Raw genomic sequence first — 21,502 nt, 5'->3', positions numbered from 1 at the left:
GCGAACCTGCGGCCCGGGGCGCGGAAGCGAAGCGCTGCCCACGTCGAACAGCAGAAAATAGCCAAAACAGAAGGAAAAAACCCAGCCATTCCCGTGATCGGACGATGAAGGATTGCAGCCACCAGCGCGGCCCTTTAATCCACGAAGAGCACGTGGTATTTCAACGGCCGATTCAAACCCCACGGCAGGCTATTACGACGTAAATTTACATTTCATGAAATGACACGGCATTAGATAATATTTCATATCGGTATTGAATAAGGTTGGATAATGCCCTGAGGTTGCTATGCTTTAGTAAGTGGAAGTTTTAAGTGTTTTTAATTGCACACGCTTGGTGTTTCCACAGAGGCAGTGAGATCTATTCATCTGCAAGATCTGGTAGATACTGACATTTTACAACAGTAATTTAGAAACAACCTGGAGAACTCCTACAGCAGAACGCAAGCACAGCTTTAAATAAAAATACCTTTGCAGCCTTTGTGGACCAAAGGCTGGTGGGACACTTCACAAAGAGATGCATAAAAACTGGGCAGCGTTGTCATCTTCTGGCCTTAGAGTCTTAGAATCATTTAGGTTGGAAAAGACCTTTAAAATCATTGAGCCGAACCATTAACCCAGCACTGCCAAGCCCACCGCTAAACCATGTCCCTAAGCACCACATCTACATGTCTTTTAAATACCTCCAGGGATGGTGACTCCACCACTTCCCTGGGCAGCCTGTTCCAATGCTTGACAACCCTTTCAGTAAAGAAATTTTTCCTAATATCCAATCTAAACCTCCCCTGCTGCAACTTGAGGCTGTTTCCTCTTGTCTCATCACTTTTTACTTGGGAAAAGACACTGACAGACCTCACAGAACAGAACTCTCTCTTGATTGCCCTCAGACTTCTTTTTGCAACTTCTTTGCTGCTTAACTGAAAAATTAATCATCGGTAATAACCCGAGGGCCGTACCAGGGTAGGAAGTTTTCTCCTCACATCTTTAACCCAGGTCCCAGGGAGGCAGCAGACTTCCCTAAGAAGCGGGTCCGGTCGGCATATTGGGCCTTCTGTTCCCCTCAGGAGAGAGCCTATGACAACAACCCGTCAGTTTTTTCTTTATGGAAGCAGTTTTAACACAGGGCATAGGCTGACTTAACCTCATCGACAGCTCCAAGCTAGATGAACTGTCGTCCTCGTGAACGTTCGGTGCTGCTTGCAGAGCCTCACAACAATTAGACAAGGACACCTGGGGAGGTGGGGTGGTGATGGAGGAGGTGCCCCCGCTGCGCCGGGCAGGAACTTGTCGTCGTTCCCCTCTTTCTCTCAAGTCACCGCGTTCAGCCAGGCAGAGAGAGGATTGGGAATCCTCCCTATCATGCGTCCTGCCTGCCTGTCCATCCCGTCCCAGGGAAGGTAGGGTGCCTTGGTGCTTCTTCTTGGACATGGCACGTAGCTATCACAGTAGCAATGGCAAAGTGGTGAAGTTACACCTAGGTTACCTCTAGGTAAAGTGATTTTATCTCCACAAGCAGCAAGCGTTCATATTTAAAAAGGTATTATATTTGGAATGTAATATAACCTTCGGATTTCTGCAGGTTTGGTACTCAACATGTGATATGGTAGCAATGAGAATGGGGTGTTTCTCTTGTAGAACCAGATTAGAGTTTTCTTCCTTTTTTCAAGAGGCACTTTTCTTGCTTCTCAGATCAGCAAACACATCAGCTGTTGTCAGATTAAGGTTAAAACAATCAGCAAAGAGAAATAACATTCTTAATCTAATAAAACTTATTGACATTAGTAAGATAGAAAGCAAAGGAAATAGCACTGTTCTCAAACAGTTCTTTTTGTTCTATGAATTCAGTTTCTAAGTATGCGGTTACCCCTGAGAGTGTTATTATATTATTATGTATTATATTTCTGCTTGTTCAGATGCAATCTGCATATTCTGATTCAGCTCTACAGGAAATAGTCTGTTTTCAGTATACTACAACAATCCCTATCATGATGCCTCAACTGAAAGTTTAAAAATTACAAAAAAAGTGCCTCCTTCAGAGAAAGCCCACAATCAGGATAGTCATCTTTTTTTTCTCTAATGATCCCCAGCCAATTAAATGAAATTAAAACCATTTCTTCCCAGCACACCTAGGTAATACTCAATTCATCCTATACTTTCTGGTCATAAATTTTCTGCTGCCAAAAGGTAAGTTCTCAAGAATTACAGGCTTTGTAAGAGCTATCGTGAGCTATAGCCATAGTAGCTCTCACTTGCCATAGAAGCTGGCACAATTTTGCATTAATTCTAATAACGCAGCTTCTTCTAACCACATCTCACCTGTGTGTCACGAACTGAATCATGTCTTGCTTGCCCAGCTGGCCTCTTCATTACTGGTATTTGCTCACTGCCTGCAGCATACAATTAACTTCTTTTCACTATCCCTATCTTCATTGCCTCTTCTTAAAAAAAAAATAAAATACCACTGTACAACAGCTATGATAATGAAAGTTCAAAAAAACAGAGCAGAATTATAGTCATGGTATGAGGGTACAGAAAATAGGAATTTAAACTTAGTTTTAGCAAGCTGTCTTCTGTATCATACATGGTTTGCATGTCAGTCTACATTTTTACCGGATTGGCCTCACCTTTCTCTCACAGGTAGCAGAAAGCCAGAAAACTTTGGCTCTGCTTACTTGACAGAAACGTAGTTATACGTTCACACTGAATCTAGCTCATACAAGGTAAATGCGTGGAGTTAGTGTAAAAGAGTTACTGAGCTCTGAAAACAATACAAAAATTCTGCAGGTTTCACCAGTAAAGCTTTCTAGTGCAGATGTGGCCTCAGCCCAAAATACTTCCGATGGTATTTAGGGATATGACACTATTTGAAAAACTGCAATTAGATTATATTTTTCCCCCTTTAACTTGCGTATTTTTTTAGTAAGGTTGCAACAACCACTGCAGTTCTCAAGAATCTCTGCTCTTTGGCTCAAAGACCAGACACTTAAAGAGCAGTAAGGGAAAATTTAACTGTTGGCCAAGCAAGTGCAAAACAGCCCTGGAGTAGACATTTTCCAGATTAAAGAGCATAAACATGTCTTCTAATGAACCTGGGTGAAGCAATCCTAACATTCATTACTATGACAGGCTGTTTTTGAGTAACACTTGCAAGATCAGCAATGAAATGTGTTTGATGCATGGCAGAAGTAGCAAAGAAAAGTTGTTTTTTTTTTTTTTTTTTTTTTTATTTTGAGCAGCTTCACACAAAAGCAAATACCAAAGCCCAGCAATGGTTTTGGAGACACTTTCTGAGCACATATTGACAGGTGCCATTTTGTTTTGATTTTTTTTTTAAGAAGATACTTCATGCATAGCAAGGTTGACGTGTATGTTGAGAGGGAGAATTTGCATCTCTAACTGTAGAAATGAAGCATGGTTTCACAAACTACAACTTTCTCATGTAATTATTTACAGACATGAAAGTGAAAGATGCCTGACTTGTGTTTCCAGTCTTTACGTAGAATTGGAGCTCTTGTCCACAACTTGAGTAGAAAGGACATAGTCACCAAGCACAGTGCGTGGCAGTACACACCTTCACGTGCTAGAGGGAAGGAATTGTCTGAACAGCATAATTGCAGCCAAAACAAATGTGTTGCTTAGGATCCATATTATTTAAAGTAATTAAGACAGCCATCAGAGGAAGAGCATCTGCAATACGCAATACGTATCTTCGTCTTTCTGCCTCTTCTTCACCATACGCTCCCAGTAATTTCAGGTCCCTAGACTCAAAACTTGAGTAGTTCCAGAACACATTTATTTCTTCCTGTTTCCCGATTAATCTTTTCTGGAGAGTTGAATAGAATGGCCTACAGGAACATCCTAGCTGAAGTGTGGTAAATAACCAGACAGCCCTTCTTACACCTTTTTCAGTTTGCAGATATAAAAAGAGGCTTTCTTCAAGGCTGTGCAAAACTATACAGCGCAGTATCTACAGCTGCTTTTAACTCTGGACATAAGAGCAAGGGTAAGAAGGTAGAGGTCAGATAAGGGTCCCAGCACAGTAAAAACTGCTGAATTTTCTTCTACCAGAGATCACTGCAGTATAATTATATCTGTGGTCTTGAAGGCCAAGAGGAAGCACCTGCTCGGTGAAGCTCAGGATTGCTCAGATATGTTAAAGATCTTCATGGCAAATTCACAAAGCTCATTGCACATTGTCTTGTTAAAAGTGGGAGAAAATCACACTATTTTTTCCAAAACGGCACAAATACTGTTCAACCAATTGGCTGAATTTTTTTTTTGTTTGTTTTTGCAAAGCTATGCCAGACAACAGATGGATGAACACACACAGACACTCACACTAACTTCCCAGCAGAACTAACAGCTTCAGCAGTGGGAAGACGACTACTCCCTGCCAGCCTGCCTTGGGAACTGCACCAGGCCAGACCAAGAGTCTGCAGACAATAATTTGCAATGGCTTTTAGAAATTAAATGGCTTGAAATCTCAGCAGCTGGCTTACTTTCTATTGATTTTTTTTTTTTGGTTATTTCACTCAACTTTTCAATGGCTTTACACTTTTTTCCCCATTTGTGAATGCAGTGAATTAAGATGCTTCACTTCTACAAATTGCATCTACATTCTCATTGTATGTACGTATCTCAAAGACTTCTGCTAATTATGTATTTGGAAATGGTGTTTTTAGCTGTTTAACAATGCTTTTTGGGTGGAATGTCTACATACCTAGCGCTCCTGGCTGAAATCAGTAGTATTTTGAGAAGAGGTAAGGGAGAACTGTGTTCACTTTCCATCAACTCCTTGTTTTTAACTCGAAGGTTGTACACAGGTCCTGTCCTTTTCTCCTCAGAGATCTCTGTTGTACGATGTCTCCAAAATGCCTGCCTTTGGGCGATAACAGTCAGGCTGGCTCTATGCTCAGTGAAACACTAACATCTGAAAATAGTACAATGTAAGGGATTTACCTTGGAAGTTCCTTTCCCTTTGCCTGGCCTTACCGTAATTGTACGAACTCATGCATCTTCTGTGTGGCATCTGCATAAACATCCATGCTCCTGCAGGAAAGTTTGCTACGCTAGCACCTCTCCTTTCACACACATAGCTCTGGAAAAGAGAATGGTGTTCCTGAACCAAGGACATGCTTGGTTGTACAGCGTAGGTTCAAAACACAGACAAACTCCATCTCCTCCAGCCTTGCTCCGAGATAAATGACTTGAACAGCGTGTTTACCTGAGTGCATCCAAGCAAGCCAGATAGGGGAGAGCTCCAGCCTGGAAGCCACACAGCGCTTTTAGCATAACACTACATACAAGTTAAATTCAGTTCATCCAGCAGAACTATCCGCTGTAGCAGATCTTAGGGATTACAGCTGCCTCGCATCTTTCTGTCCTTGTCAGTGAAGAAAATCCTTCAGAAAAGCACTTTCACACCACAGTGGGAATTTTAAGAGGAGGAGGAGATAGCCTCATCACTGTGACCTCAAAGCAGCGTTTTTTAAAAACAAAACAAACTACACATAAGCAATGGCATTTCAGAACTGCTTGTGAAGGACTATTTCTACAAGCAGAGATAACGTCTCATCTGTAAGGAGGTTCTCGCAGTGGAAGCATGCCAACAGAAGATACATGTAACTTCTTGGAAGAAATTTAAACCTGGCTGGTGAAGTTTATTTTTGCTGAATTACAAACTGAGCACAGATTTATACAAAGTGGATTTAATTAAGATAGGTCAAATTAATGGAAGGCTATCAAATACAAACTGGGGGTGGAATGCTGGACTTCAGCTTTGCTTACGTCAGTCGTAAGCTCTTATGTCAAACAGCTTTGGAGAGATAAACAAGTGAATGGACGGACTGCATTCCAGTATTAACTGTTCTGTTTAGACTGATGAGGCTACCATTACTTATTTGAAGACATTATGATGCTTCTATATCCAGTGGCAGCACTGCATGAAATGACTTCAGCAGACATCAAACCTCATCTGCTCAGTTTCATTTCTTTCCTTGTGCTACCATAGCTTGTCCAAGCATACAGAACCTGGATTAGGGAATAAATCTGCCCAAAATTTAACTGCCACAGGCAGATCGGTTATTCTATTTCTAGTCCACATATCTTAAACCAAGACATACAAAATCTTTTAAGGACTGCTGAATTACAAATCCTACAGATTTGTGTCCATAAATCCACTGCAGGTCCCATCCATCATAGGCAAAAGGTATGGGGTCCAACAGCTGAGCTTAAACATTTCATGACAACCTATTACTCTCACCTCTCCAGAAGGACACCTTTCTCACAGCAGAATGGGTGCTGAGGCTTCAGCTGCTGCCTTCCACTAGGTTACAATGCACTAAATACAAGTTCCTGACAAGATATCAAAATACAAACTGAGGGGCTGGATACAACCCAAGTTGTAAACACCCTCAAGAGTATGATTTAATCTCTGAAGAGTCCTCCTTTCCCCTTTTAGCAAGGTGTCCTGGTTTAAGCCCAGCCAGTAACAAAGCACTGCAAAGCCACTCGCTCACTCCTTCCCACCAGCCCCAGTGTGATGAAGAGAAAATATAAAGAAAAGCTCGTGGGTCAAGACAAGGACAGGGAGGGATCACTCACCACTTACGGTCACGGGCAAAAGACAGGCTCAACTTGGGGAAGAAACAAAAGCAATTTAATTTACTACCAATCAAATCAAAACAAGGATACTGAGAAGTAAAACCAAACCTTAGAACAGCCTCCCCTCACCCCTCCCTCCTTCCTGGCTCAACTCCACTCCCCATTTTCTCTACCTCCTCCCCTCCAGTGGCACAGGGGGATGGGGAATGGGGGTTGGGGTCAGTTCATCACACCTTGTCTCTGCTGCTCCTTCCTCCTTAGGGGCAGGACTCCTCACTCTCCTGCTGCTCCAGCATGTGGTCCCTCCCACAGGAGACAGTTCTTCACGAACTTCTCCAACATGGGTCCTTCCCATGGGCTGCAGTCCTTCAGGCACAGACTGCTCCAGCATGGGCTTCCCCACGGAGTCCTGGCCATCTTGGGGGGCATCCTCCTGCTCCAGCATGGGCTCCTCTCTCCCCAGGCTGCAGGTGGGCATCTGCTCCCCTGCTCCCCAGTATGGGCTGGGGGCCGGGACAGCCTGCCATCTCACCATGGGCTGCAAGGGCATCCCCTCCTCCGGCGCACCTCTTCCCCTCCTTCTTCACTGACCTCAGTATCTGCAGAAGGGTTCCTCTCACATTCTCATCTCCTCCCCTACTGCAGGTTCCCCTTCTTAACTATATTACCCCAGAGACACTACCACTGTTGCTGATGAGCTCGGCCTTGGCTAGAGGTGGGTCCGACTTGGAGCTGGCAAAGCTTCTAGGAGCTTCTCACAGGAGCCACCCCTGCTACTAAAACCCCAGGACACAAACGCAAAACACAAGGTTTAAAAAACCCCCAACAAACCCAAAATAAATAAAACACCCTAAAACAAACAAAAAAAGGACTACTAACCCACATATTCCTTTATAATGAAACTGACAAAACAGCAAAAGCAGACTAGCAAGGCTTTTAAATTTAAAGTGTTTAATTATTTTGCATAAAGACAAAATGCCAAAAATGTTACACATTCCCTTATTTACAATCATCATAAACCACATGAAAGCATGCACACTGTAACAACAAGGTTCTAAATATTACTTCTTAAAAAAGTGCCATACAGACATGTTCCTTGTATACGCACACTCCACACTGTGGTGTGTGACTGAGCCACCCTTGTGCTGGGACACTACTGAACCCCATGCCTGAGCATACCTGGAAATAATGTTTTGGAAGGGACTGGGAGTAGTTTCTGGGGAAGCAGCTTACTTCCACATCAGTAGCACAATGGGCTTTTGGCCCTTGGGTACACTACCAGCCCCACAGCAAGGCTGCTGTGTGTCATCCCTAGCGCTGCCACAGTTCTGCAGTGGCCTTGCGAAAAGCCAAACCAAACTCCTGCAAAGAGACAATTCCCAGCTCTAGTGGATATTTCTACCCCAGTACATGCTACATAAAATGCCACAAGGACTGCAAGAAATTCCTGAAACTGGTACATGAATCTGGTCTAAACTCCACTATAGCCACATCCCTCACTTTGACCTCTTAATCACAGTGCTAGAAGAGTAAAACAAAGGAGAGCCTATCTCAACACTGTCACAACCCTTAGCCTGGACACCCCATGCCCAAGGGCAGCTCCAAACCTGCAAATAATGCTGCTCATCTCCCATTCCTGCAGGAACAGCAGGCCCTGAACTCATCCTTTATACTCTTAGCAGTAGCTTGGCTCTTTGGGTCAGGCTGCAACACACATAAAAGCAAAATCTAGGTATTTAGGCTTTGCTGCTGTTCAAACAGTTGGGGATCTGATTTTGATAAACCATCTACCTTTTCCTTCTCTTCTCTCACTAGGCTTAGGCAAATGCTAGTTTAACGTATCTTATCTCAGAGAAAGGTAAATAAGCCAAATGGATGATCGCCCAATCCAAAAGCTAAGAACAGTTTGTCTTTAACAACTGGAGAAAGGTTGAAATTATCTACATTCTTCTGAAGCAGTTCTTCAGGTTGGATGTACAATTCTGGTCCAGTAAAGGAAACAGGGTTTAACTCCTTGGATTAAGGGGGGGAATTCTTCAGTTTGACTCAATATTGGACCAATTCACCAGCATGACATTAGTGCGCTCCAAGTAGCACGATCTCCAAATGGCAACAGCAGGATCCATCAACTGAAGTAGCCTTTACAATATGATGTACATATCACCTGCCAACGCAGGTACAGCAGAAACATTCTCACAAAAGCTTTAAGGAACATCATCATCATTGTAGCACAGGCTTAATGAAATCTGAAGTTTTGCACTTGAGGCAGAGCTTGCAGAAAACAATCTATCCTTAAAGATCTGGAGAAACCTGGACAAAAAGGTAGATAACAGCATTTTATAAATACAATATATCTAGTCATTAACAGCAAAACATTTACTCTTTTAAGCTGTAATGTTACAGTAGCAGTAAATGAACAAAGCACTACATATGGTGAGCTTAAAGCACAGTATAAAAGACAAAGCCATATTGTCCATACTAAATAAAGTGTTATAGATCGTATGAACACTTTGAGAACAGAAATTATGGTAAAAACAAAGAGTACCACATACCCTATATTCCTAAAGTATTTGTCAAAGAGAAAATGAAGCAGTTGAGCCTATCTTTCCCAACCCCTCACATCTTTTTCACCTAAATGTCATTATTAATTCATAAAATACATTTTTCTCTCAATTCTAATTAACACATTCTTGCCATGTCTTAAGTGTCCTACTAAGGTTTTTTTCCTTTAAAAAGCAACCAGACATATTCAAACTTATGGACATTTATTCTTCCTGTTTAAGACATACATTTTCTTTTAGCAAAAAGGCAGGTGGTGTGGAATTCTACCATGTAACCCACTATCTGGTTTTCAAGCAACATTCACCTTCCACAGATGAAGTTTGTGCCATTTGAAAAGGCAGCGTCTCTCTAAGTATTGATCTTTACATTCCAGGAAACCAACGTGTTGCTCCACAGAGAAGCTATTTAATTCACTTTCTACATTTTATATGTCAAAGATATTTTTTCAATTAGAATGAGTGATTACGAACCCACTGAATATATAGTCCTAAACAGAGACTTATTTACAACAGAGACAACTGCAAAGCAGCTAAATATCAACTATCTAAAAGATGAGAAAGGCTCTCTTAACTGTGATGTATAGAGGCATGCTTCTTTTACCTGCACATATCACCTTATGCTGATTGCACATATGCTGACTGTAAATCTCTTCCTCTTTCAGTGCAGATCTTGCGCAACTGCACCAGTTTTCCAAGACTTCATCTGCTGATCTCAGAGTACATCCCTATTCTTCAAAGTCTTCTGTCACAGCAGAAAGTCCTTCTTCTTCCATCCTTCTATATACAGAGACTAGATATTTTCAAATATCGAATTAGCACTTCAGAAAAATGAATCCATATTAAGTCTTATTTATGCTCAAAGAATTTAAATTAAAAATCAATAAAGTTAATACAAGAATGCCATTAGCACAATTTTTTAAAAGCTCCACCTGCCTTTTCCTCATATTGCTAGAATTCAAAATTTAAGTAGTGTAAAACTAATTGTGCACTGTATTCTTAATACCATATTCTTAATGAGTTTTCTTATGCAAAATATTGCAAGATCACTGTTAAACAGACACTTATATCCTAGTTCATGATGTTTCAGAGCCTACATTAAATGTAGATCGGAGACAATCAAGCTACACAAATACTCTCTGCTAATAAAAGCTGTTTGATTCGAGATTACTACCCATCCTACTAATGCACCACAGGAACCTACAGTCCAAGAGAAAATTTTCATTGAAATCTACTGCTGCAAATGCAAAGTTATGACTCCATCACAAAAATATTAAGAGGCAGAAAAGCTGCTACTGAAATAATTAAAAAACCTGGTACTTTTCATTTGGGTGATAATATAAAACACGTTTTCTGGCTGAACAGGTCAATATTTCAATTTACTAAGCCTGAAATATTAGATCTTTCAATTGAGGTGCTGCATTAAACACAAGAAGATGGGATAAAATACTAATATGATACAGAGAGCAACTGATCTGCTTTAACTGAACAGTCGGATTCTGTAGAATGATACTGCATATGGGCTACTGAAACAGAACAGGCAAAATAAGTAGTCGGCATGAACTCACCTCAATATTTAAATTTTCTTCCTCATTATTCTATCTTCAGCACTTGCACTTCCCCATTCCCTTTCAGGGTATTCTGATGGATGTCCTTCCAATAAACTGCTACAAAGTTTAAGCCTACAAATACAAAAAAACCCCCCTGAAGTGGCTTTATTATGGTAACATTTTTATACGAAATACAGCTACAACCTGCTATTTACTCTAATACAGACTATAACATGAGAAAATAAGGACAGAATTTTACCACACAACATATAAATATTGACCAACACATCCCTAACAGTTAAAAAAAAATGTTTATGATAAAAGCTTGGATTGAAATGCAGCAATAAAGCAACTATGCTTCTAACTTACTACACAAAAGAAAGCCCCTGATTGATGAGCTGCATTTTATACCTCTCCAGCCTGCAGTCTGTATCTCTGCAAGTTTTGCTGTCAGGCAGAAAGAAGTTGGTTTTTTTCTGTTTCTGATTGTTCCATCCTGAACAACAACTGGCTGGAATCGGGTCACTGCATAAAAACAAACAACTATCATTGTTGTCAGCTACAAAACAACTTAATCTCTAAGGAGACAGAGAGGAAGTTTTCAGCTCCTAGGCTGAGGAAGTGAGAGGCTAGTAACAACCACGGGGACCAATTCTGTACAATGCCATTGCTTTCCGTAAAACAAAAAGGGTGAATAGGGCTCATCTTCTTTCAGCATTACTTAATGGCAGAAGCAGCAGAAAACAACAGATGGAGAGTCAGACTGGAAAAAGCCAAGTATACTCAAAGAACAAGAATAACAACCAAACATACCACATGTTGGAGGAAACATAAGGAGAGAAAAAAGAATAGTATTAAACAGTGAAGAAAGACAAAAAAAAAGCAAAGGACACCTTCAGAGCACAAGCAATAAACAGAAAATCACAATCATTATGGTATTTACCTTGTTATTTCTATACCATGTTGTACTGTCATTACTTCATCATTTTCACCAAAGGCTTCCCACTCTGGGCACTTTGAAAAAGCCTCCTGATGTCCTGATTCAGTAAGACTAGAAAGAAAATGAAAAGGTCTCAAACCATGGACCTTTGTAACACAGTTCCTCTTAATTCTTCTCAAGATAAGGGGGCTAAGTAGAGAGAAAAACCCACACCTGTATAAACATTTGTACTAAGGTTAGTGTGAGAAGTCTACTAAACCCCAAGAAACTTAAATCATAGTTCCAGTTTTCTGGTGGTTCTGACAAAACTTTGTATAGAGTTTAAACCATGCTCTCCTCTACATTGCCTATCATTTCTCATTTATAGGAAGACTTCTTATGCAGCAGCTAGGAAAGGGGAAAAAAGGAAATATGATTAAGACCAATCACTAGAGGAGTAGTTTAATTCCTGAACAACTTAGAATAATGAAGGTGTTAGCCTAAAGAACTCTACCCTTCTGTTATCCATTTTTGAACATTAACCTCACTCTATCCCAGTCTCAGACTGGGTGACCAATTCCTTGTTGTTCCAACAAGCATTTTCTTCCATACCACCTTTCATAAGGCAGGGAAAAGCTTAATCAAAATACACAAAGCTTCTTTCATATCCCTTCATGAATACTTATTCTCTGTAATACCTGTAGCAAATGTTAACATGGTAATAATTAAATAGGCAGCAAGTTTCAGTATTCGCTGACAGTTATGAGCGCACACTGAGCTTCATTCCCTTACCATTACGTTCATCAACTTGTACACACTCTGAATGCCAAAAAGCAGAATGCAGTGCATGTAAGAGATATGAGAAATAACTACGGCAGATGCCTAAGAATTTCAGAATTACAACCTCTGAAGCACAAACCATGTTCCATGAGAAATCAAGAACAACACATTAGCACTGCCTAAATCTACGCACAAAAACCAACCTATGTTGTGTCTTCTGACACTGAAGTTTCTTCACCTTTGCAATGGACCACTGTAAATATTTGCTATCATACAACACAATTATTCTGGCGTGATTTCCCTTCCTCATTAAATTGCACACACATTTATATAAAATTAAAACTATTTAACAATTGGAGGGATAAATACCATTCATATTCCAAAAGTCGGTTCATAATATCCATATATCTCCATATGGAGAATCATTTCATACCTTTCCAGTGTGTGGTACATATGCACATAATGGTTTTTACTCTGTGAAACCACAGAGGAGTCAGAATTGTTTCTTTTTCTGCGTTTCCATACTGGAGAAGAATCGGGAGAACAGGGGCTACAAAAATAAGACAGATTTTATGCACACAACATTTTTTCATCTGTGTTTAAATGCTTATCAGACTTCTGCAAAATAATGGTACATGCTACACAGGAAGACCTTTTTTGAGGTATGATTATTCAGGCACAACAGAAGAACACAGAAAATAGCTCAAATTTTGTTAACAACTCCACTATATTTTGGAAAGTGAACCCAGTCATAACCTCAGAAGAAACTGGGAAGCAGAACCATTTTCAGCTCCACATGCATTTCCCCAGAACAAGATACCTCAGTAATCAGGGAAGTGCATGAGGTGCTTCACTGTTAAGTCTCCCTGCTGTCTGCAGATGGGCATAATACCATTAATTAAGGATGGTCACTCTTGCTTCTAAAAAAGGTATCCTCCTTTCAGCACTTGCCAACAGTGCTTAAAGAAACCTCAGCACTCCACTCTATAAACAGACAAGCTGAAAAAACACTGCTTTTCCTGCTGTTAATAATGCAATTCTGTAACGCTTGTAATTATTCTGCATTCAATGCTCTGCACCAGTGACGGATTACGTTCAACAGCAAAAGTGCCAAACTCTGAAGCTAAGCATTAACTGCCCTCCCTCACTAAACTTTTCCCACAAAAAACTGACAGCATTAACACGTATTGAATTATTTCAGTAAGTTAACCACAGAAGTTTTATCTCATACCTCTCCAATGTGTAGTCAGTTTGCCTACATTCATCTTCACCCTCATTTCTTTTCTGCTTTTCGTCAAATACAAAGGAGCCAGAAAAATCCTCGTCTTTGCAGAACCATTCCTGGGAACTGCCTGAGGGTTCTGTACTACTAAAAACCAGGGGAGGAAAAAAGGATTTAAAATACTACCCATCTGGCTTAGCACTCCAAGCAGAAGACAGTTAAGCTGCAGTAATAACTGACAGTTCATTTCATATGACATCCAAACAGTGCAAACAACTGCAACTTCCACCATAGGTCAATTACAACACAGCTAAAACTATTTACACAATGCAGTTACAGAGCTAATAGAATTCCATTCACTCATTTCCTCCCAATTTACCAGTCCAAATCTTGTAAAGTATTAGGTGGTGTCACTTAGCAGAGCTAGCCTTGTTAGAGAAATTCAAAGTTCTGAAAAGATAAAAAAAATTTCCATCTTGAACACAGTTGCCACTCTCCTGCAAAGAGCACAGAAATCTCTCTCTAATCTTCTTACGCTTCTCAAATCCTCTAACATATTGTTACTGCAGGAGAAAGGTGGTTCCACTGACATCAGAAAAAGGGAAGATGGAAAGATTATCAAGGTCAAGGAACAGTAATCACTGAATTTCTGCTTATGCCTATCCCTTTCTAGAAAAATAATTTTACCTTGTGCTCACCAGTGTAAACACACAGGTGAAGGTAGTGTACTACTGCAGACAGACCAAATGCCTTCCTCCCCAAAACGCTTTATTGGAGATGAATTTAGACTAAATAACGGGAATATCTTCAAGATATAACTAACAAGATTCAAAAGGAAAACAAGGCATTCAAGGAGACTCCCATTTCTGAGCCTGATCAACTCAGTTAGGAATGCTCTAAAGGAAACAGAGTCCTCCTGTGAAGCAAGAGACATGTACTGACTTAATTCACCCATACACACACTGGCTGCAGATCCCAGGTTTCTTCAGTAGGAGGATCCCAGGCATGCAGTGCAATCTTCCACAGCCTGATCTGCTGGTCCCAGGATCTACGGCTGTACTTCTTAAATTTGTTGGGAGTTCTAGGATGAACTCCTGGTATTCGCTGATTCCTGTAAATACACAGTAACATTTATTATTTCAGAACATGATTTTCCTGCTTAAAAAAAAAAAACTTCTGTCCATCAGATGACACAGGCATCAGCGGCCTAAGAAATAAAATTTTCATATTTTTAAACACTTAACTGAAACGCTATATTCTAAAACACTGTCAAAAACAGACAACACAAGCAACAACTAACAGTAACATGCTGAGTCAGACCTGAGGTTCTTCCAGTCCAGCACTCTGACAGATGCCAAAAGCAGATCCCTAGGGCCCATGGAAAAATATGAAACAGAAGCAGCATAATTCATACCCCTTCAATAGTATCCCAGCCTCCAGCTACTTCTATCTCAGTTTTCCCGAGTCACATGCAGTTTCTTTGTATTTAGTATTGTACTGAGTCTGGCTGGGATGGAGTTAACTTCCTTCATAGCAGTCCCTGTAGTGCTGTATTTCAGATTTATGGCTAAAATAGTGCTGGTAACAGACTAATTTTTGGTTATTGCTAAACAGTGCTTGTACAGCTTCAAGACCTTCTCTTTTTCCCACTCTGCCCCACCCCCTCCCACAGCCACTAAGTTGAGGGTGAACAAGAAGTTAAGAGGGGGAACTGCTGGGACAGCTGACTCAAATTACCCAAAGAGATATTGCACACCATGTAAGGTCATGCTCAAAAATTAAAATCAGGGCAGAGGAAAAAGGGAAGGTGTCTTCCAAAGTAGTTGCTGCTCATAGACTGCCAGGGCACCAGTCTGCCTGTGGGAGGTAGTGAGTGATTGCATTTGCATCACTTGCTTTCCCTCCACCTTTTTTTCCTTCACCTGTTAAACTGCCCTTATCTCAATCCATCAGTTTTCTCTATTTTACTGCTCTTATTCTTTCCCCATCCCACTGGGAGAGGGAGGGAGCAAGTAGCTGTGTGGGTACTTGGCTGCTGGCAAGGGTCAACCCACAAGTATCTTCAGTGAACTTTTATTCCACCATTGTCCACGCATTATTACAATGGGGATTGCTGTAATTCTAAACAGCATTTGTCTTCTGGGAGTATAGAAAACAAAGTCACCTCATCCTCTGGGTAAAATGTAAATGATATGCCCTTCCACTGAATCTACACTGGGCAGACGCTGTAACAGTGCTGGCTGGGATGACCCCATGGCTGGAAGTGCTATTTCTCAGGTAGTATCTCAAAACAGATCCTGACCACCAAACATTACTGGAGAGCTCACTTAAACTGTATCTTCAGTACAAAATAATCCTGTTTATAGTCCTACCATACTGGAGTCAGCTTTATGCCTGGAAGGAAGCATATTACAATAATGTTTTAAATCATACCAAGTACCTTGGTCTCAGGTGGCTCCCCCTACCAGCTTCACAGATCAATGTACTTAGCCATAGCACTTTTTCTAAGATAAACACATCCTGCTAAGGAACAGGATTAAACCACCCTGTTACAATGCCACCCAGAACACTTTTTTTTTTTTTAAGTTTATCCCATGTTTTTTCTGAACGCTGTTCTCATCCTTTCCTATTCTCCAACTATCATTTAACTGATCACAGCACAGTCATGCAAGTGCCAGGCATCACCATAAGAGTGGCTGCAGTCCTACCACTGATGACAAAGTGACAAGCAATTCACAATTCACAAAGCGATCCAAGACTCCTTGAAGAAAAAAGTGTTACTGAAGATTTGATGATGATATGCTATCTGTGATCGTTTACAGTATCTGTTGTTGATTTTTCATCATCTAGTCTAATCTTTCAAGTTTTGCTCAACAACAAGCTTGCAGTGTGCACTGCACTTGGATAGCAATTTCCACAACAGACTCTTAGAGGTAGAATCCACAGAAAGCTGGCAACTATAAGTTGCAAGCCATATTTAGAAAAACACCTCTAAAAATAACCCTCAAAAAAAAAAGCCAAGAACACAAATGCACATCCACACATTAGTACAGACTAGTTTCTGAACCTTGACAGCTCTGCAGTAAGCAGAGGGGGCTGGCTAAGAAATCTTGATTTAAGTGCCACAATTCACAGACTCTGAAGCCCAAAGTGGAATAACAGAGAAAGCAAGAAATCCAGGTTTTGATTTGTTAGTTACTGATGAATCACTGACGACTGGTTTCCTTACCAATACTTAAATGCAAGGCTTTATTCAGTCCTCATTTAAAGCTGTCATTTCCTGCTATCAATTAACTTCACACTGGCCTAGCAACACAGTCACCAGAAGCATCACAGGGAGGTGATTAATACAGAGTTTATTTGAAGTATATTTGCTACTGGCAACAGCAATACACAAAGAAAACATTTAGCTTTAAATTTTCCCTATCTAAATTTGCTCCTATGCAGAAAATACCTGGCTTCTCTCTGACAAAAATCAACTGATTTTAAGTTTTCTTCAGTTACTGTTCATGGAATTTTAAGAGAACTAAAGCTGTATGCTCATCTACACGCACATCAGGACATAGGTAAGAGTTTATTTGGAAATGTGCAACACAGTGCAACTTACTTTGGAACTTCTTTAATGTATCTGTCATATGCAAGGGTATTCTTTCCAAAATTGATCTGTTTTTGTCTTCTCCTCAGAACCACTTCATCTGTTTCCCTTTCAGCTGGATTAGCAGAATCACTTGAAACAGAACTTAAAAATAAAAATTAGAATTAAGTTGAAAGGAACCTTAATAACTTTACAAGTTATATAAACACATACTCTAGAACTACATGCATTCTTACTCTGACAGACAGTAAGCACAACTCCTACTTCACTAGTTTACAAAAATGAAAGTTGTACTAACCAAATGAATCACTACAAAAGGTTTTGCAAGTTCATGCAGTTGCTCAGGTTTGTAACAAGTAAACATACACATGAGGGTACTGGTGCTAGAGCTGCCTTACTAGAAGCTTACAGCTAGTCCTACAGCAAGCAAATCAAATGATACATGATTATTGCTTATATGTGTAACAACCTTCTAATATAAATACGAAAAATCTTAAACTCAGTAGAACAAAGATGGATAATATAAAGGAGGATAGCTTGAATGACCTTAACAGCCATTTTTTTTTTCTCTCCAAGCCATGATGGCTGAATTTCATTTTTCCTTTCACTATTCCAGTATTTTCTGTTATGGAAAGCTGTAATGAATATGCAGTTTAAGCTGAAAAAGAGAATCTGAAATGATCATACAAGTAGCTTTTGAGATAAGACTTCTCAGTGCTACTTTCTCCTTACGGCTTCCTTCAGGCCTGATATGAAACAGCCTGGCTGCGTTTCAAATCTTCACTAATGCATGTAAAGTAGTTGGAGATCATCAGATGGTTATTGCTAAAACCAAAGCAACAACAGTTAATAATTGCTCAATACCTACTGTGTCATTTTTTTATTTGATGTCCTCATAGTTTTGCCTTCTTCAGTTCTACCTTCCCAGTCTGGGCAACTAGAAAGAGGCCTAGAATGTTCTGGTGTTGCAGAGCTAGAAAACAATTGAGAACTCAATATGAACATTTGTTGCTCATAACATATTTAATGAACAGGAACTTCAATAGTGGACAAAAACTGCTCCACAACTGTAACACCATGGGCATGGCCCTATCCTATTTCATTTCAAAGTCAAACAAATCAAAACACTTCAGCTCAAGTCACCTTCAGTAGTGATTTAAGACTATCAGTTTTACTTCGCAGGGAAAGAAAATGGTCACAAACTGAATTTCAATTCAGAACACAGACCTGACAATCTCTTAAAACACTGCCAGCTCAGCCAATGCGAATACTTCGCTCTATTACTTGAGGAGCTTCTCAATACTGCAATTCCATCAAAGAGCACAATTCATGAAATTACTTGAGGTCAAAATCAGTCTAATCACTGCTCTCTGTCATCAGCTAAGGACTTTGTAAAGGACCAGGGAAATGCTTAAGAAATGGAAAAATGCCCATCACATGAGCCGAACTAACATTTTGTCAGACACCATCATATCCCAACATAATCATTTCAAGTATGTAAACTCCACTACGTAAAGCCAAAAAGTAAGTCAGAAAGCTCTTAAATAATCAGTTGGATCACTGATGTTGTCTGAGTGGAGAAACACCAGGTTCCTCATTAACTTAAAAAATATAATAAATAAAAACTGTATAATGCTGTAATACTCTAAAGCGCTGAAAACTTTTCCTTTCAGTCTGTCGTCTACTTTCAATGTTAATGCCACAACATTTAACATAAGTAATAAAAAGTAGATTTAGCTTATAGTCTTACTTTCCCTAAGCAGTTTCACATCACCAGATATTATCATCCATGCTGCCAATGTCATTTTAACACGACAGAGATTCATTCCACACTAAAGAACATACCTACTCAGCAAGAGAAATACAAAATGCTGCTAGCACATCCAGTTTGACTCACAATCACAACACACTTAATATTTTTTTATGATAGCATCAAAGACATAGAAAACACTCCTGAATACAAAGGCTTTCCTAAGCTCTTCATTTATTAACTGAAGGAATATTAAACATGCCATCAGAAAAGACAATTGCTTTCCTATAATGTAATACTCAGAGATGTATAAGTTATATACAAAAAGAGCGTTCACATGCCCTCAGTGAAATATTTCATCTCTTCTAACTTACGTTCTACTCAGTTTTCTGCACATATCCAAGCACTCACCACTTTTCACACCTCCTGTCAGACATTAAGATACCAATCTTAACCACTTCCTCCACCTTAGGTCTTTAGTCTAGAATATAAAAAAGCAAACCAAAATACTCCTAGAACTACCTACCTATAAAATTGGATCTTATATCAAATTGTTATCTGTACTGGATTACAAAAAAACAAAAAAGGTATTTACTAAAAACTGCAGTATAGCTGAATATACCGAGTGCACTGTCAAGTGAAGAGACAAACATCATGGTTTGCCCAGACTTACATATAAAGATACATAAGCAAAGAATAAAAAGTAATAGCATATTGCTTCAATGGGAATTTTATACTAATATTGAGGGCTTCAGCAATAAAGGGCTTCAACTACTGCCTCAGTATATACCATTTCTCTCTTTCATATGGAATACTTGCTAATATTATGGCATGTATTTCAATTAGCCAAATGGAATGGTCTACTCTTGCATAATACAGATATCATTTGCTAACTCTGTGCTACTGTATTATTAGAAAACATTTAATTTAATCACGCCCAAGGTTTTGCGGGATTCCTAAAGAAAAGAATGCAGCAAAGTGAACATTTAAACAAACTTCACATTTATTCCTTACCTCTCCAGCCATTGGTCTAAATGCCTACACTGATATTCATCAAACACCAAAGAGTCTGAATCATTCCAGCTTCTACATTTCTGTTCTTGATGCCAGCAGTGTGGATATTTCACAGAACTAGAAAACAAGAATGTTCATCAGAAAACAAGTCACTGATAGTCACTGAACATTGCCTAAACAAAACAAATACAGACAATCTGAGTATCATCATTTATAGTTACAAAATGCTGATTTGGTATACAGATACGCGACTTGCGTCAACTTAACTCATTCAGGCAACACTAACTTAACAAAGGTGTTAGACAATGCAATTGCTGAAAAAAGGTCTTTGACTAATGCAATTAAGACATCAGAATTTTAAAATAAACCATTAATATTTAGGTAACCAGAAGTATACCCTTTCTCTATTTGCAAACAAAAAGGGAAGGGGAAGATGAAACCCGACTGAGGACTGTCACCAGCGTTTATGGAACTGCTGACATGTGCCAATGTTCATAGACTGTCCTCTGTCAGCAATGCATTATTTGACATTTTTATATACCATTCTATCCAGTACAAAAGTTGTGGAAGAGGCAAATACAGAAACATCACTTCGACACAAGAAGACAGCACGTCTAAGGCGAATCAGGTCAAACGTTTATGTGGAAACACTTTTACACAGGAAATTCTTTACCAGACACTGCTCCAGAGTCCTCACAAGTAAGCATGGGGAAAAGGAGCTGGAGTGGGATGCCTGCAACACACTGGAAGGACAGCCAGAGATTGCTTAAGGATTAAGAGTTATCTACATTTTCCTCCTCAGTTCTGGCAGCGTTGACATCTTAAATGATAGGTTACTAAACAAAGCGTCGTCACAGCGTCTACTAACATCAGACCTGGCTTCTGGGCCGAGGACCACACCTGCAGATCTGCCACCACCTGCCTGAGAGAATGACCCTATACTGCAGACTCCACACAGCAAACACTGTTGCTCTGTATGTGCATGTGAACAGTAAACGTACTGCTCTGTATGTGCAAGGTCTCTGCACTTTATAAGTCAACAAGCAAGAGGGAAGGAAGGTTTTTGTTATTTGAATCCTGGATTAACAACCTATGTTTTCTTTCCCTTCCTCCTCCACCCTGACCGGCTTTGGGAGTTTCCTGCTCCCAGAGGGCTCAAAGTTACTAACACACAGCACAAATCGCTTACTCCGAATCGTGGATCTAGGCAAAAGGACATTTTCAACACATTCGGTTTCTGCAAAGTCAGCGAACGGATAAAACCTTCCTCTAACCACCCTCAGCAACAACTAATCAATTTAAAGACTCGAAAGAAAGAAACAAGCAGACAAAAAAACCCAACACCTAGCACGCCTTACGTACACCACTATTTGAAAATCTAGGGAAAAATGCTAACGGACAATTACGCCTTTCAGAAATATTCCCGTATTTCTCTACCTCCAGTGCCTTGCACCGCCCCCTGCCCACTGCAGCCTCAGCCTGAAGGCGAGCCCCAGCCAGGCTGAGGGCATTTC

The 21,502-nt window shown here is 40.1% G+C and overlaps 1 protein-coding gene across 2 annotated transcripts in view; it reads right to left on the bottom strand.

Annotated features, from left to right (window-relative positions):
• Positions 1-7,585: 7,585 nt before the first annotated feature.
• TMEM129 (transmembrane protein 129, E3 ubiquitin protein ligase) overlaps positions 7,586-21,502 on the bottom strand; it is a 42,371-nt gene continuing 28,454 nt past the window's right edge. Inside the window, exons 2-12 of one of the 2 annotated variants that reach the window (XR_775000.1) lie at positions 19,989-20,105; positions 18,093-18,197; positions 17,237-17,368; positions 14,591-14,740; positions 13,639-13,773; positions 12,841-12,957; positions 11,652-11,759; positions 11,120-11,251; positions 10,727-10,840; positions 9,763-9,951; positions 7,586-8,910 (exon numbers count right to left, since the gene is read on the bottom strand). The gene's annotated coding sequence lies outside the window, so the exon portion shown is untranslated. Of the gene's footprint in view, positions 8,911-9,762; positions 9,952-10,726; positions 10,841-11,119; positions 11,252-11,651; positions 11,760-12,840; positions 12,958-13,638; positions 13,774-14,590; positions 14,741-17,236; positions 17,369-18,092; positions 18,198-19,988; positions 20,106-21,502 lie in introns of those variants that run through there. The other variant, XM_010577405.1, reaches the window with a different exon arrangement.

The sequence above is a fragment of the Haliaeetus leucocephalus genome, unplaced genomic scaffold (genome assembly GCF_000737465.1).
Source record: "Haliaeetus leucocephalus isolate CR32 unplaced genomic scaffold, Haliaeetus_leucocephalus-4.0 Scaffold51, whole genome shotgun sequence".
Lineage (NCBI taxonomy): Eukaryota > Metazoa > Chordata > Aves > Accipitriformes > Accipitridae > Haliaeetus > Haliaeetus leucocephalus.
The sequence above is the reverse complement of the archived record's forward strand: the minus strand, read 5'-3'. Positions and strand labels throughout refer to the sequence as shown.